Here is a 15,168-nt window from a genome sequence, read left to right as displayed (position 1 = left end):
GGATCGCCTTTTTTGTTTTGAAAAAAATCAAAAGAAATTGATAAAAACTTCAAAAAATAAAATCCTTCGAGAGGTAGGTATATTACTACATCTACTAGTTAGGAAAATTTAAAAACTTAAATTTGGACATGTTTTGCAAAAAATGTAGGGAAAATGTAAAACGGCTATAACTTTTGCATACGATGTCGGAAAAAAACGTATAACATATCAAAATGTTCGGAACGAAAATCCGCATCTAATGGAGACCGCCTACGACCTGTTTGCAAATTTTTAGAATCCTCAAATTCTAAAATGAAAAAAAGTTATGCTCAAATTTCAGTTTTTTTTTGAATTTTTGTTAATCTGGTCAAACTACTTATTCAAGAAGTATTAGTGTTACTAAATAATTATTCAAGAATAATAGTGTTACTAAATAATTATTTCAGTTTTTTTAAATTTTGGTCAACTATGGTCAAACTGCGGTCAAATTGTGGTCAAACTACTTATTCAAGAAATATCAGTGTTACTAAATAATTATGGATTTTTAGAACAATAGTTTCAAACTCAAACAGTGAAATGTGTGACTTCATACTCAAGCTAAATTCCTGAGGGTTAATAGGATTGCCATCTTAATATTGTCAGGAAAACAATAAGTGCAGACTTGGAAATGAGGGAGAATAGAACCCGGAAGTTAAGCGTGCTTAGGCTGGAGTAGTGAGAGGATGGGTGACCGTTCGGGAAGTTAGATGATTTGGAATGATGAGGGGTGATTAGAGATTAAAGGTTAAATTGAGCAGTGATGAGGGGTGATTACAGATTAGAAGTTAAAATAATTCGGAAATTTGAAATTCAAAAAAAAATCAAAAAAAATCATAAAATTTCCTTTAGTATCGGTTGGTGTTACCAACCAGGACTAAAGGTGGACCTCCAGGCAACGACCACGTGGAGGGCCTTTAGTCCCGGTTCCAGTTAGAACCGGGACTAAAGGGGGAGGCTTTAGTACCGACCCTTTAGTCCCGGTTCCAGAACCGGGACTAAAGGCCCTTTTTCTACTAGTGATGCCTACTTCATTTCTGTTTGTAGTTGTCCCCGTCTACCATAGCTTGAAGCCGGTATCCTCCATCTCCTTTGCCTTCTGTTCCTCCATTTGGTTTCTTGGGTGCAAAGGATATCAACACCTCGCCGCACCACTGTATCAACTAGCTCCCGAAGCTTACCTGTTAGGGACTTTATGTTCCAGCTATCTAAGTGGATCCTCCTCGGCTCGGCTACCTTCCTTACCCTTTGCGCTCGTCGAGTCAAATGTGAAGTCCCTTGCTTATTTTCCACTACACTCGATCGTCGATGTAGCATGCCACTAAAGATGCAATGACCGGATACTTGCTCACTTGCCATGGTATCCAGATCAAGATACAATGCACCACCAGGGGGTGATGGCCTGGCCCATGCCCATTTGACACCACAATCAAGTTCCGATATGGTGTTGCTGAGAGGGTTATGCCCCATGGGTGTTCTTTTGGGTTTCATCTTCAAAAAAATCATAAAATTTCCTTTAGTATCGGTTGGTGTTACCAACCAGGACTAAAGGTGGACCTCCAGGCAACGACCACGTGGAGGGCCTTTAGTCCCGGTTCCAGTTAGAACCGGGACTAAAGGGGGAGGCTTTAGTACCGACCCAAAGGCCCTTTTTCTACTAGTGATGCCTACTCCATTTCTGTTTGTAGTTGTCCCCGTCTACCATAGCTTGAAGCCGGTATCCTCCATCTCCTTTGCCTTCTGTTCCTCCATTTGGTTTCTTGGGTGCAAAGGATATCAACACCTCGCCGCACCACTGTATCAACTAGCTCCCGAAGCTTACCTGTTAGGGACTTTATGTTCCAGCTATCTAAGTGGATCCTCCTCGGCTCGGCTACCTTCCTTACCCTTTGCGCTCGTCGAGTCAAATGTGAAGTCCCTTGCTTATTTTCCACTACACTCGATCGTCGATGTAGCATGCCACTAAAGATGCAATGACCGGATACTTGCTCACTTGCCATGGTATCCAGATCAAGATACAATGCGCCACCAGGGGGTGATGGCCTGGCCCATGCCCATTTGACACCACAATCAAGTTCCGATATGGTGTTGCTGAGAGGGTTATGCCCCATGGGTGTTCTTTTGGGTTTCATCTTCATAAGAGTGGCTGAGTTTTGATGTCCATCTTCCTTCACTCGGGCTTGGGTTCGGCTATGTTGAGACCATACCTTAGTGTGAGTTTTCTTATTAAGTGAGATGGACAGAGACCCGTTGATAAATTAGCAGACGATGGTGGTTGCTTCAGCCCAAAAATGTTTGCCCATGTGAGCGTTGGGCAACATGTGACGAGCCTAGGAATTGACACTTCTGTTTATGTGCTCGGCCACACCATTTCGATGAGGAGCGTATGGTATGGTGTGGTGCCTGACGATGTAATTGGTAAAAGCTTTTGAACACACTTCCATACAATTGTCAGTATGGAGTATTTTTACCTTCCTCAGAGTATGCCTTTCTACCATAACTTTCTAGTCCTTAAAGGCATTGAAAACATCATATACAATATGGACTACATATGGAGCAAAATGAGTGAATCTACACTCTAAAAATACTTATATATACATCCGTATGTAGTAAATATTGAAATGTCTCAAAAGGCTTATATCTAGAAATAGAGGGATTAGAAACTAAGGTCACACTTTTATGGAGTAATCATCAATAACTGTAAACATATAAGGAGCACCGGCTAGATAGGGTTTACTAGAAGGTCCCCACAAATTAGCATCTACATATCCAATATACCTTGCGTGGTATGAACAAAAACATTGAACTATACCCTCCTATATTTACCAAAGATGTTGTGTTCATAGAACTCCAACTCACTCACATTGCAGCAATCCATAGGTTCTCTCTTGTTCAAGTCTACCATGCCAAGCTTACTCATATACCCAAGGTGCATATGCCAAAGATTAGTTTTACCGGATTTATCAGAAGTAACAACACCAGTTGCACTACCAGTGATAGTGCTTCCTCTAAGAACAGATAACTTGTCATAATTCATATTACCTATCATATGAATGAGAGATCCTTTAGATACTTTCAAAACTCCACCTAAACCAGGGTGCTTGTATCCTTTGAGGTCAAGAGTACTCAGCCAAATGAGGTTGTTGGCCATGCCTTGTATGTGCCTCGTATCTGTCAACATGTGTATCAATGGCATTAGGCATTCTGATCTGAACGAACCAATGCCCACGATCTCACATGGGTTGTTATCTCCCATATGCACAACATCTTCACTCTATACAAACTCATAATTACTAAACCTAACTTTTTTAATACATTTATGTAACGAATAGGCAGAATAAAGTATCCATTCATCATGACATGAAACACAGCGAGCAAAAACAACAAGAGCATCGTCTGAATCAGACTTATTACCAAATGCAACATGGACCTTACCATCACCATCTGATTTGTTTTTATGCAAAGATTAATAAATGGTTCAACACCAAACCACCTTCTTGCAACTTGTGCGTGAACAACTATCATCCTGGGCATCTTAATCGTCAGATCCTTGGACATGCAGAATGACTCCAGTTTGACGCAGATGGCAGCCGTAGTTTCTCCGCCAGCACCTCTTGCAAAATATTATTAGATACTCCCTCTGCATCAAAATGGAAGACATTTTTTGACACGTTCACAATGTCCAAAAATGTATTATATTTTGATACGAAGGGAGTAGATGAAGAATCAGAGACATGGCCTTATGGTCTTTCCGTTTTTCTTCAACGGTCTACGCCTTCGGTTCTTTGCTGCCAAAACAATCCAACGGGTCATCCAAATCGGGATGTGCCAGCACTGCCCGCATCTTCACTTGCTATAGGAAAAACCATGTGTTGTAATCTAGCAACGGTAGATGGAACTTCATAGATGTCACATCGTCAAAATCCTAGACAGAAACAAGGCTCTGATACCACTTGTTAGAGATATGATATGTAGTCGAAAATGATGTAGAATGAAATCAACACAGAACACACAAGATTTTAACATGGAAAAGCCCTCCAATACGAAGGAAAAAAACACTGGTGCCAGCCAACTAAACTTTACTATATTAGGAGAGGTCACAAACCTTGGGGATTTACAACTAAGCAACTTCTCCCATGCGATGGCTTTGAAGTGTGTGTGTGTGTGTGTGTATATATGTGCTGGACTAGGATGATTACTTCACCCTCAAAAGCGAGAGATCTCTGGACTGTCGTCCTGCTAATATTCTGCTAGATCTTGTGCCACCAGAGCAACGACGTATACCATGATCACTCTACTCCGGCTACGGACATTGAGACCTAGCGTTTCGCATTGGCAGGAGGGCAAGAAATGTCAGCATGCTAGGCTCCTTCTTGGAGCTCGTTTCTCCTGCTCCATTCCACGTCCGTCGTCCATAGCTAGGCGGGAGTTGCAGCTAGTCCACTTGTTGATTGTTATTTGTTGTTTGGCAAGCTGGAGGCTTGGTTGTTCGAGCGCACGTAAGCTGTTCCAGTGTTGTTCGTTTTTTTGCCACTTTCTTCCATGAAAACAATACTACCTAATTTCAGGGCGTATTCTAAAAAAAGTAAAACGTGATGGCGTACTCTTGAAAAAAAACATACCAGGCCTTTCGCCACTAAGGAGTCGTGCCCCACAACCTGAGCATGCAAATAGACAAGTTTTAGAGCATGCAAATTTTGTATTATATCATACTCCATCCGTTCCTAAATATAAGACTTTTTAGAGATTCTAATATGGATTATATACGAAGCAAAATGAATGATTCTACACTCTAAAATATGTCTACATACATCCGTATGTAGTTCATATTGGAATCTCTAAAAAGACTTATATTTAGTAACGGAGGGAGTATATATATCCATGTTAATCCACATCATCAAGATTAATTGAGCCTTCAGATTTACCCAAATGATAAGTGCCACACATGTGACGCGAAGCACCATGGTGCAAATGCCCATATTACTATCCATTTTGCCACATCAAACAGATGGCATCAGCGAAATCTTTTTTATTTTTTGGACTTCAAAATGTTTTATCTTTGAAATAAAAATCGATTGAAAATCTGTTTTAATAATTAAATCCGTCTCGACGAGATCTTCAAAACAAGATCACATATTGATATGTTTCGATGACCTTTTCTCGGCCAGAAGTTTCCATGATGTTACGCTAAAGTTGTCATAGTGTTTACGCTAAAGCTGCCGTGATATGTTTCATCTATTTTTTTTCTTCTAGATTTAAAGTTACCTTTGTATTTCAACTACTTTCCACTGCAAATTTTATTAATTGATCATGGCAATTTTTAGTAATTAACCATGGCAAATTATTTCATGGATCATCATAATTTTTGGTAATTAATTATGGCAAATTTATTTATAAATCATGGCAAATTTAGTTTATAGATCACAACAATTTATTTATAAATTATGGCATAATTGCCTATTTGCTTGCATGGCTGGTCGAAATTCCAATATTTTCGATATAAAGTTATTTTCGTAGTCCAAAGTAATTTACCAAAATAATTACAGATAAAAATTGGGACGTGCGTAGCTAGCACCATGGGTAGCAAATTATTTTCGTAAGAGATAAAACATTTTTAAAATTGAAAACCCAAAAGATTCTCGTTGACATCATCAGTTTCGTCATTTGTGTATGCATGCGGTGATGTGGCGAGATATGTGTGAATTGACGCGATCTGTAGTGATGGAGGCATTTGACCCAAGTTACTTTGTGCCACACCTGTGGTACTTATCGGGGTCCTAAAAGAAAGATCTTACATTCTAATCCCACCAAAGTGAAAACCACATGCATGTCTGATTGAAGGAAGGAACAAACACGTACACATAAGAAATCCACAAGCCTCAGGTTGGGAAGAAAGCCTATGCTAGATTGAAAAAGAAATCTCATTCCCCACATACAAAAGAAGACTCGGTTAAAATAAATTAAATTAGACACAAACGTACATAAATTTCTCCCTCTTGGGTCCAAGATATTATCACAACCAAGGTCAGTAATTTAATATGTGTAATTATGTGTAAATTGCCGCACATCAAAAAATATTATATGAACTTAAATAATTTGGAAATATAATAAAATGAATAACTTTGCTTTTCTATGCATGTGGGGGTTGGTATATAATTTCTTTTGCGCCAGGGTTTGGAAAAGCTAAATTTTTTTTCAATCCCACATACCGAAATCTCTCCCTGCTGGATCATAGATATGATCGCTAGCAACATCTTTAATTTATATGTGAAATCACCTAACTTTAAGACAAGTATAAAAGTATGCTAAATTTTCACACATTGTAAAATAATATATTAGTATAAGCCTATTAAAAATATTAGTTGAAGCAATATCATTGCTTTTCGTGCTAGGGCCTATCAAAGGCGGGTTGTCAATTTTTCAAATAGGGATATTTCACAACCATATCTATTAAAATTTAAATTCATAGGGTTATTCCTACCATGTTTACAAAAGATTGTACTATCTAATTTCATGATATACAGAGAAATTCTCAAAATTCGCAATTATGTATATAAATGTTTATTTGAATAGACGGAAGATTTCCTGCAAAAAAGTATAGAAAATTTTATTCGGGAAGTTGAGGCAGGAGCATTGACCAGTGCATTAAGAAGAACCATATTTAAATGCTAAGAGTAGCATCATTATTGTGATACGTATATATACCAAGAACAACACTTAGATAGTGGAATCCATCACTAAATGGAACACATATTTGTCACTAGATTATTTCTAGAAAACACTCACTACCAATTCTATTGAACAAAGTATGCAAATATTTAGATATACACACCATCTTTGAAAAAGAACTGGCCCATGCAGTTTATGCCGCCCATTCCAAATATTGTTGAATGATGTTTGTGTAGTGTATCTTTCTCAGAACATTTACATAGATGTGATATATAGATATGCTACAATTTGGATCTAAAATATATGTATAATTTTGTATGTTAGGACGATATGTACATTGCCATATGGATAAAAATATGACATATAATTCAGGAAGAGTTGCATTAACCGATTATTATAGGAAAGGTTCATTCAGTTCAAAGATAGGAGTTTGCAGAACAGGGAAAGCAGAAGTGCTCCTTCCAAATATAAAGTCTATAATACATGTGCATTTTTTTACATTATTTTAATAACTTAGCACTTTTCCAGTCGTACGATATCTGGTGACCTCCTACACTTTACGTGTTAATAGACTTTTGTTAATAATTATTTATCCCAATAATAGCTTGGTCGTGCAGGTGCACGGGTTGACGACTAGTAGACTTAATGGCAAGCAAAATGATAATCTCTATCTAAACAAGTACGAAACTATATATATGACACCTAGTTAGCTATCATCACATTATTTATGCTTCTTTTGCCATATAAAAATCCAAATCAATTTGTCCGACGTTGTACTTGAACTTTATCACAACTTTGAACCAACTTTTCCGTGCGTATGTGCAATGCATGTTGATATTATGGAGGCAGTTAATTGCATGTTGATATTAGGTCGGATATTAGCTACACATTAATTATGGGATTAGCGCACATGTTAATATTTGATGTGATATTAATTGCATCCTTGCCATGTTGGGCGCTCCCTTTGGGGCATTTTAGATAGTTGGATTGACATGATTCGATGGCCAAGACTAATTGGATCTGCATGTTGGTTCTTTTTTATATAGAATAGTCATAGATAAACTGAGACACCTGGAAAGTTAATTCATTCCTTATACTAAAGTTAGAAGGATTATTTAGTTTTTTACATCAAAATCTACAAGTGCAACTAATAAAAGTAAAATACTTCAATAAGATTGTCAAGAGGATTATTTAGTTTTTACATCAAAATCTACAAGTCCAACTAATAAAAGTTATATACTTCAATAAGATTGTCAAGAGGATTATTTAGTTTTTACATCAAAATATACAAGTCCAACTAATAAAAGTAAATTTTGTCTAGCTCTTCGTCTAACCATGGGGCGCTCATGAAGGAAAATGGACTTCCAGTGTTCGTCCATGGTCATAATTTTCCTTGTAAATGGCTATTTCTGTCTGTTCTAGGTATGGCGTCGAGGTACCGGCGAAGGGAGCGGCAGCTGGACAGTCCCAGCCTGCTGCTGCAGGGACTGCACTCACTCCGGCGGCAGAAGTTTCGCCATCGGTCCATGCAGCCGCAACATCTGCTCTTTCTGGAGATGAAGAAGAAGACAGTGATGTCGACCCATTAGTGGTGGCAATGGCGCCGACCGGTCGTTCGGTCCTAAGGGAGACATTTTTCGAGCCCTGTACGCCTGAGGACCTGATGAGGACATCTCTTCTATTGTTACACCCGCCGCAACTCCTACATCAGTTATTCCACTTGGTCCTATTACTAGAGCGCGGGCGAGACAAATTAATGGCCAGGTACTATCGCTTCTTCGTACATATGATTTAACTAATAAGAATATAATATTACACTCATGTTTGGATTTGCTTGTACTTGAGAATAAAGGAAAGATTAAAGATGAAGACAATATGGGTTCAGATCAAATGGAGCAACGCTCTTGCATGCATGTCACACGTCCTATCCACCAAGCATGTCACGTACGCATGCATGAAGTGCACCAGGACAAGAGACTTGGATTAATGGCGCAACATTACCCCGTGGGTGGGCCCTAGAGCTTTCGGCCAGGCCGCCAGGTGCTTGCCGCAAAGTCTACGAAGACCAGCCACGTACGGCCTCGAGCAGTCCGATTTGTGGACAACAGATACCGCCTTCGACCGGAAGCAGCAGTTAATAAATAGCTATTATAGTTTAGGGTTTAAACTCGGGTTTTATTGTATTGTTTAGCCATCGCTATAATTTCGCATCTACGAGACGTGTAGGACTACCGCCTTGTCAGATCCACAGTGGAACCCCAACTTTTCATCTAGTTCGTGTGCTCAGTTTATTATCCGCAATTTCAGTTGCAATTCACCTTTGTTCTTGCCGGTTCTTCGGTTGCTTGCAGGAACTTGAACCTCGTTGTTCAGGTTGATCGTGCCATGGCAAGGTCAATAACCATCGGAGATTGGTTTAGCGATTGTCGAGGCGTATCGTCGGGTACGGTATAGCCGGATTGTCAAGGTCAAAATCCACCAAATCGATAATTATCCCCACTCTCATCGAAAGATCGGGCCGCCGTCACATCAAGTGGTATCAGTTTTCAGGTTCATCGGTGAGAGATTTACAGTTTTATTAGATTAGTTATTTTCTGTCCCATAGACCCACAAAAAAGCCAAAAAAATTAGATTAGTTCATCCATCACACCTACCTTTTTAGCCTTTAGCAGTTTTTGCATCTAGTATTTGCATCGTTGAATTTTTGGTTACATTCATCCTAGAATTAGTGCTGGTTTAGATTGGTTAGGGTGTAAAATTATCTACTAGATCAATCTGTTTTTGTCCACCCACATAATCCCTTCCGCTCGTTCACGATCAAAAAATAAATAAATATTGCGATCGATTGTTTCCGATTCTTATTACCTCCGGACGCCTGTGTTTTTCTTTGCTATATTTTTATCAGTCGATGATTTGATCGCACAAAATCACCGTCGCACAGCAGCAGCTTACGGCCAGACAGACAATCATCCGTGTCTGACACCGTACGTCCGCCCATCCATCCACGCGCTTGCTTTGCTAGAGCCCGCCAACGCCGCTTCACCACACGCACCACGCCAGACATCCAAATCTCTTTGTCTGCCTCCACACGCGCCACAACCACCACTCTCCACCAGCAGCCTACTGTTTCTGTGCATTAGTACTACTAGTTTTAGGTAATCTCAACACCAGTGCACGTATAGCTAGCTCTCGTAGCACCTTTGTCCAGTAGCCTTGCTTTGTGTCCCTGACGTCTGCTAGCAACCGGCCTCAAAAAAAAAGAGAAAAGAAAAAGAAAAGAAAAAACAAAAAAAGAGTGAAAAAAATCAAAAGAAAAGTTAAAAGAAAAAGTTGCAAAAAAAAAATCAGGCCGGCTAGCATCTGTTTTGGGCTGATATTTTCTTTTCTGGACATTATTTTACTGCTACAGTGTTCATCGCCGCGTCATTTATCATCTGCTTCCGAGCTTTATTATACACGGCATTTATACCTCACTTATATCTAGCTACTTAGAGCTATCATATTTTTCATCGGTTTCCACTCACTTGTTTCAGTATCTAGGCTTAGATTGTTTTATCTCTTACTAGTCGACTGCCAGCACTAGTTAGAAGTTTGAGCAATTATTCAGCTTGCATTACTTTTTGCTTAATTGTGCCACATATTGTGAGTTGAGGAAACCTTCACCAAGCTCCACTTCCTATATCGTATCTTGTTCGGTCCCTTGGTAATCGCTATATCAATCTTTTGATCACTTTTGACATCGCCAACGGCCGACAACCACTGCAGCACGGTAAGAACTGGTAAGAGCTTGGTAATGGCTCGAGAGTTGAGAGACATTTTCCACCGCCTCACTATAGTTACTGTAGGAGCAATATACTTGTGATTTTGTTCTTGTTCCGTCCTAACCATGGCAGGTGACGAAGACAACATGAAAGCCACGGTGGCACGCCTTGAGGAGGATGTGCATGCATACACCGAGCGGTTCACATCGTTAGAGGGCGCACTTGATAAGCGTCTCAAGTCGATCGAGGATAGCAATGAGACGTTCACCCAAACACTTGCAACGAGCTCGTCGGGTACTCCCAGGAGACCCGGGGCACCCTCTTTCATACACCGATGCCGTCGACCAGCCCCGTCCTTGCAACGCCAACTCGATAGCCGACGACATCCAAGATGACAACTATGATGGTGATTCTGAGGATCCTGATGCAGTTAATGATAACAATGATCATGATCATCGTCGACTACGCAATAATCAACAAGGTATGGGACGACACCAGCGTCCTCAGGTACGTGGCCATGACGATTCTTTGGGTAGAATTAAATTTGTCATGCCCCCTTTTGATGGGAAATATGATCCAGATGTTTATCTTGACTGGGAATTACTAGTTGATCAAAAATTTGCTTGCCATGATTTTCCTGATGATAAAAGAGTTAGGGCTGCAACTAGTGAGTTTAGTGATTTTGCTTCTGTTTGGTGGAGAGCACATTGTCGTAAACATCCTAATAATATTCCTGCCACTTGGGAAGCTTTGAAATTTGTAATGCGTCACCATTTTGTTCCTGGATATTATGAACGTGACTTGCTAAATAAACTACAACGCTTGAACCAAGGATCTAAATCTGTGGAAGACTATTATCAAGAATTGCAAATGGGCATGTTACGTTGTGGTTTAGTTGAGACTGAGGAAGCCGCTATGGCTAGGTTCTTGGGTGGATTGAATAGAGAACATGAGTACATGATCGCTGACGACGCCGATAAGTACATGAGTCTTATATCCCATCGTGTACTTAGTGCTCAGATTGTCAAAGCAAAGAAGGATCAACGTCGCAACCGCTTCCACATCAAAGGAGTCGTCAAGGAGCGTTCCGTTCGCATAATCATTGATGGAGGGAGTTGTAACAATTTAGCAAGCATTGACATGGTGGAGAAGCTCTCCCTACCTTCGCGACAACATCCACAACCATACTACATTCAATGGTTTAATGATGGTGGAAAGGTAAAGGTAACACGCATGGTGAGAGTTCCTTTTTCTTTAGGTTCATACCATGACACTATTGATTGCGATATTGTGCCTATGCAAGCTTGTTCTATGTTACTAGCAAGGCCATGGCAATATGATAAATAATGTTTACATGATGGTAGAACTAATCAGTACACTCTCACACATAAAGGAAAGAAAATCATTCTACACCCTATGTCTCCTGAGCAAATTTTAAAAGATGATCTTGCTAGGGCTAGTAGAAACACAAATATTGAGCGTACTCAATCTGAAGATCAGAAAGTTGTTGATGAGTTAGAACAATTTAATAAGCTGCACAAATCTGATCCTAGCACATCTAAAGAAATTAAATTGAAAGGTGTATCTTTCTTAGCTACACGTGCTGAAATTCTTGAGTTAGATGCTCATACTGATGAATGTTATGCTCTTATTTGCAAAGAAGTTTTGTTTTCATTTGAGGATATGCCTTCTTCTTTGCCTCCTGTTGTCGCTAACCTTTTGCAGGAGTATCATGATGTTTTTCCAAAGGAAGTACCACCGGGGCTGCCACCTATGAGAGGAATTGAACATCAAATTGACTTGATCCCTGGCGCCTCATTACCCAACCGTGCGCCGTACCGGACTAATCCAGAGGAGACTAAGGAGATTCAGCGACAAGTTCACGAACTACTTGAAAAAGGTTACATTCGTGAATCCCTTAGTCCATGTGTTGTACCAATTTTACTTGTTCCTAAAAAAGACGGTACTTCGCGTATGTGTGTTGATTGTAGAGCCATCAATAATATTACAATTCGATATCGTCATCCTATTCCTAGATTAGATGACATGCTTGATGAACTCAGTGGCTCAGTTGTGTTTTCTAAAGTGGACTTGCATAGTGGCTACCATCAAATTCGTATGAAACTAGGTGATGAATGAAAAACTGCTTTCAAAACTAAATTTGGTTTATATGAGTGGTTAGTTATGCCATTTGGATTGACTAATGCACCTAGTACCTTCATGAGACTAATGAATGAAGTTTTGCGAGCTTTTATTGGACGATTTGTGGTAGTATATTTCGATGATATTTTGATTTATAGCAAGTCACTAGAGGAACACTTAGACCATTTGCGTGCTGTTTTTTCTGCTCTGCGTGCTGCACGTTTATTTGGTAATATCGAGAAGTGCACTTTTTGCACGGATCGAGTCGCTTTTCTTGGCTATGTTGTGACAGCGCAGGGAATTGAAGTTGATAAAGCCAAGGTTGAAGCGATCCAGAGTTGGCCGACCCCTAACTCGGTCACACAGGTACGAAGTTTTCTCGGACTTGCTGGGTTCTACCGGTGGTTCGTGAAGGATTTTAGCACCATCGCAGCACCGCTCAATGAACTCACAAAGAAAAATGTGTCATTTGTTTGGAGCGACGCACAAGAGGAAGCCTTCACTATTCTTAAAGATAAGCTTACACACACCCCTTTGTTGCAATTACCTGATTTCAATAAGATGTTTGAATTAGAATGTGATGCTAGCGGCATTGGTTTAGGTGGTGTTCTATTGCAAGAAGGCAAACCAGTAGCCTAGTCTGAATTATTCAACATATGATAAAGAACTTTATGCACTAGTTCGGACTTTGGAGACATGGCAACATTATTTATGGCCTAAGGAGTTTGTTATACATTCTGATCATGAATCACTCAAGCATATTAGAAGTCAAAGCAAACTGAACCGTAGACATGCAAAATGGGTTGAATTTATTGAATCTTTTCCTTATGTTATTAAGCACAAGAAAGGGAAGGAGAATGTTATTGCCGATGCATTGTCTAGACGCTATACCATGTTATCACAACTTGACTTCAAAATTTTTGGACTTGAAACTATAAAAGAGCAATACGCTAATGATGTCGATTTTAAAGATATATTGCTCAATTGCAGGGAGGGTAGAACTTGGAACAAGTTCGTCATTAATGACGGATTTGTTTTTCGCGCTAACAAGCTATGCATCCCAGATAGCTCTATTCGTCTTTTGTTGTTACAGGAGGCGCATGGAGGACTTATGGGACATTTTGGCATCAAGAAGACAGAAGACATCCTTGCTAGTCATTTCTTCTGGCCAAAAATGAGAAGGGATGTGGAGAGATATGTTGCACGCTGCACGACATGCCAAAAAGCTAAGTCACAATTGAACCCACATGGTTTATATATGCCTCTTCCTGTTCCTAGCACTCCTTGGGAAGATATATCTATGGACTTTGTATTAGGACTGCCTAGAACACGACGGGGGAGAGATATTATCTTTGTTGTTGTCGATAGATTCTCTAAAATGGCACATTTTATACCTTGTCATAAAAGTGACGATGCTACTCACATTGCTGATTTGTTCTTTCGCGAAGTAGTTCGTTTACATGGTGTGCCAAATACAATTGTTTCTGATCGTGACACAAAATTCCTTAGCCACTTTTGGAGGGTGTTGTGGACAAAATTGGGGACTAAGCTTTTATTTAGTACTACATGTCATCCTCAAACTGAAGTGGTTAATCGTACATTGTCTACTATGCTTAGGGCTGTTTTGAAGAAGAACTTAAAAATGTGGGAAGAATGTCTACCACATGTAGAGTTTGCTTATAATCGTTCCGTTCATTCCACCACAAAATTATGCCCTTTTAAGATTGTTTATGGATTTATACCTCGTGCACCAATTGATTTATTACCTATTCCATCTTCGGAGAAGGTAAACCTTGATGCTAAAGAACGTGCTGAATTAGTATTAAAAATGCATGAGATGACTAAGAAAAATATTGAACGCATGAATGCCAAATATAAACTTGTTGGTAGTCAGGGAAGGAAAAGTGTTGTTTTTAAACCAGGTGATTTAGTATGGTTGCATTTGCGAAAAGACCGTTTCCCTGATTTACGAAAGTCAAAATTAATGCCTCGTGCGGATGGACCTTTTAAAGTGCTTGAAAAAATTAACGAGAATGCATATAAGCTTGATTTACCTGCAGAATTTCGGGTTAGTCCCACATTTAATGTTGCAGATTTAAAGCCTTATTTGGGTGATGACGACGAGGTACCGTCGAGGACGACTTCGATTCAAGAAGGGGGGATGATGAGGACATCTCTTCTATTGTTACACCCGCCGCAACTCCTACATCAGTTATTCCACTTGGTCCTATTACTAGAGCGCGGGCGAGACAAATTAATGGCCAGGTACTATCGCTTCTTCGTACATATGATTTAACTAATAAGAATATAATATTACACTGATGTCTGGATTTGCTTGTACTTGAGAATAAAGGAAAGATTAAAGATGAAGACAATATGGGTTCAGATCAAATGGAGCAACGCTCTTGCATGCATGTCACACGTCCTATCCACCAAGCATGTCACGTACGCATGCATGAAGTGCACCAGGACAAGAGACTTGGATTAATGGCCCAACATTACCACGTGGTTGGGCCCTAGAGCTTTCGGCCAGGCCGCCAGGTGCTTGCCGCAAAGTCTACGAAGACCAGCCACGTACGGC

The 15,168-nt window shown here is 39.9% G+C and overlaps 1 pseudogene; it reads left to right on the top strand.

Annotated features, from left to right (window-relative positions):
* LOC119332983 overlaps positions 1–15,168 on the top strand; it is a 32,978-nt pseudogene that overhangs the window by 13,756 nt on the left and 4,054 nt on the right.

This window comes from Triticum dicoccoides, chromosome 7A (assembly GCF_002162155.2).
Source record: "Triticum dicoccoides isolate Atlit2015 ecotype Zavitan chromosome 7A, WEW_v2.0, whole genome shotgun sequence".
NCBI lineage: Eukaryota > Viridiplantae > Streptophyta > Magnoliopsida > Poales > Poaceae > Triticum > Triticum dicoccoides.
The sequence above is the reverse complement of the archived record's forward strand: the minus strand, read 5'-3'. Positions and strand labels throughout refer to the sequence as shown.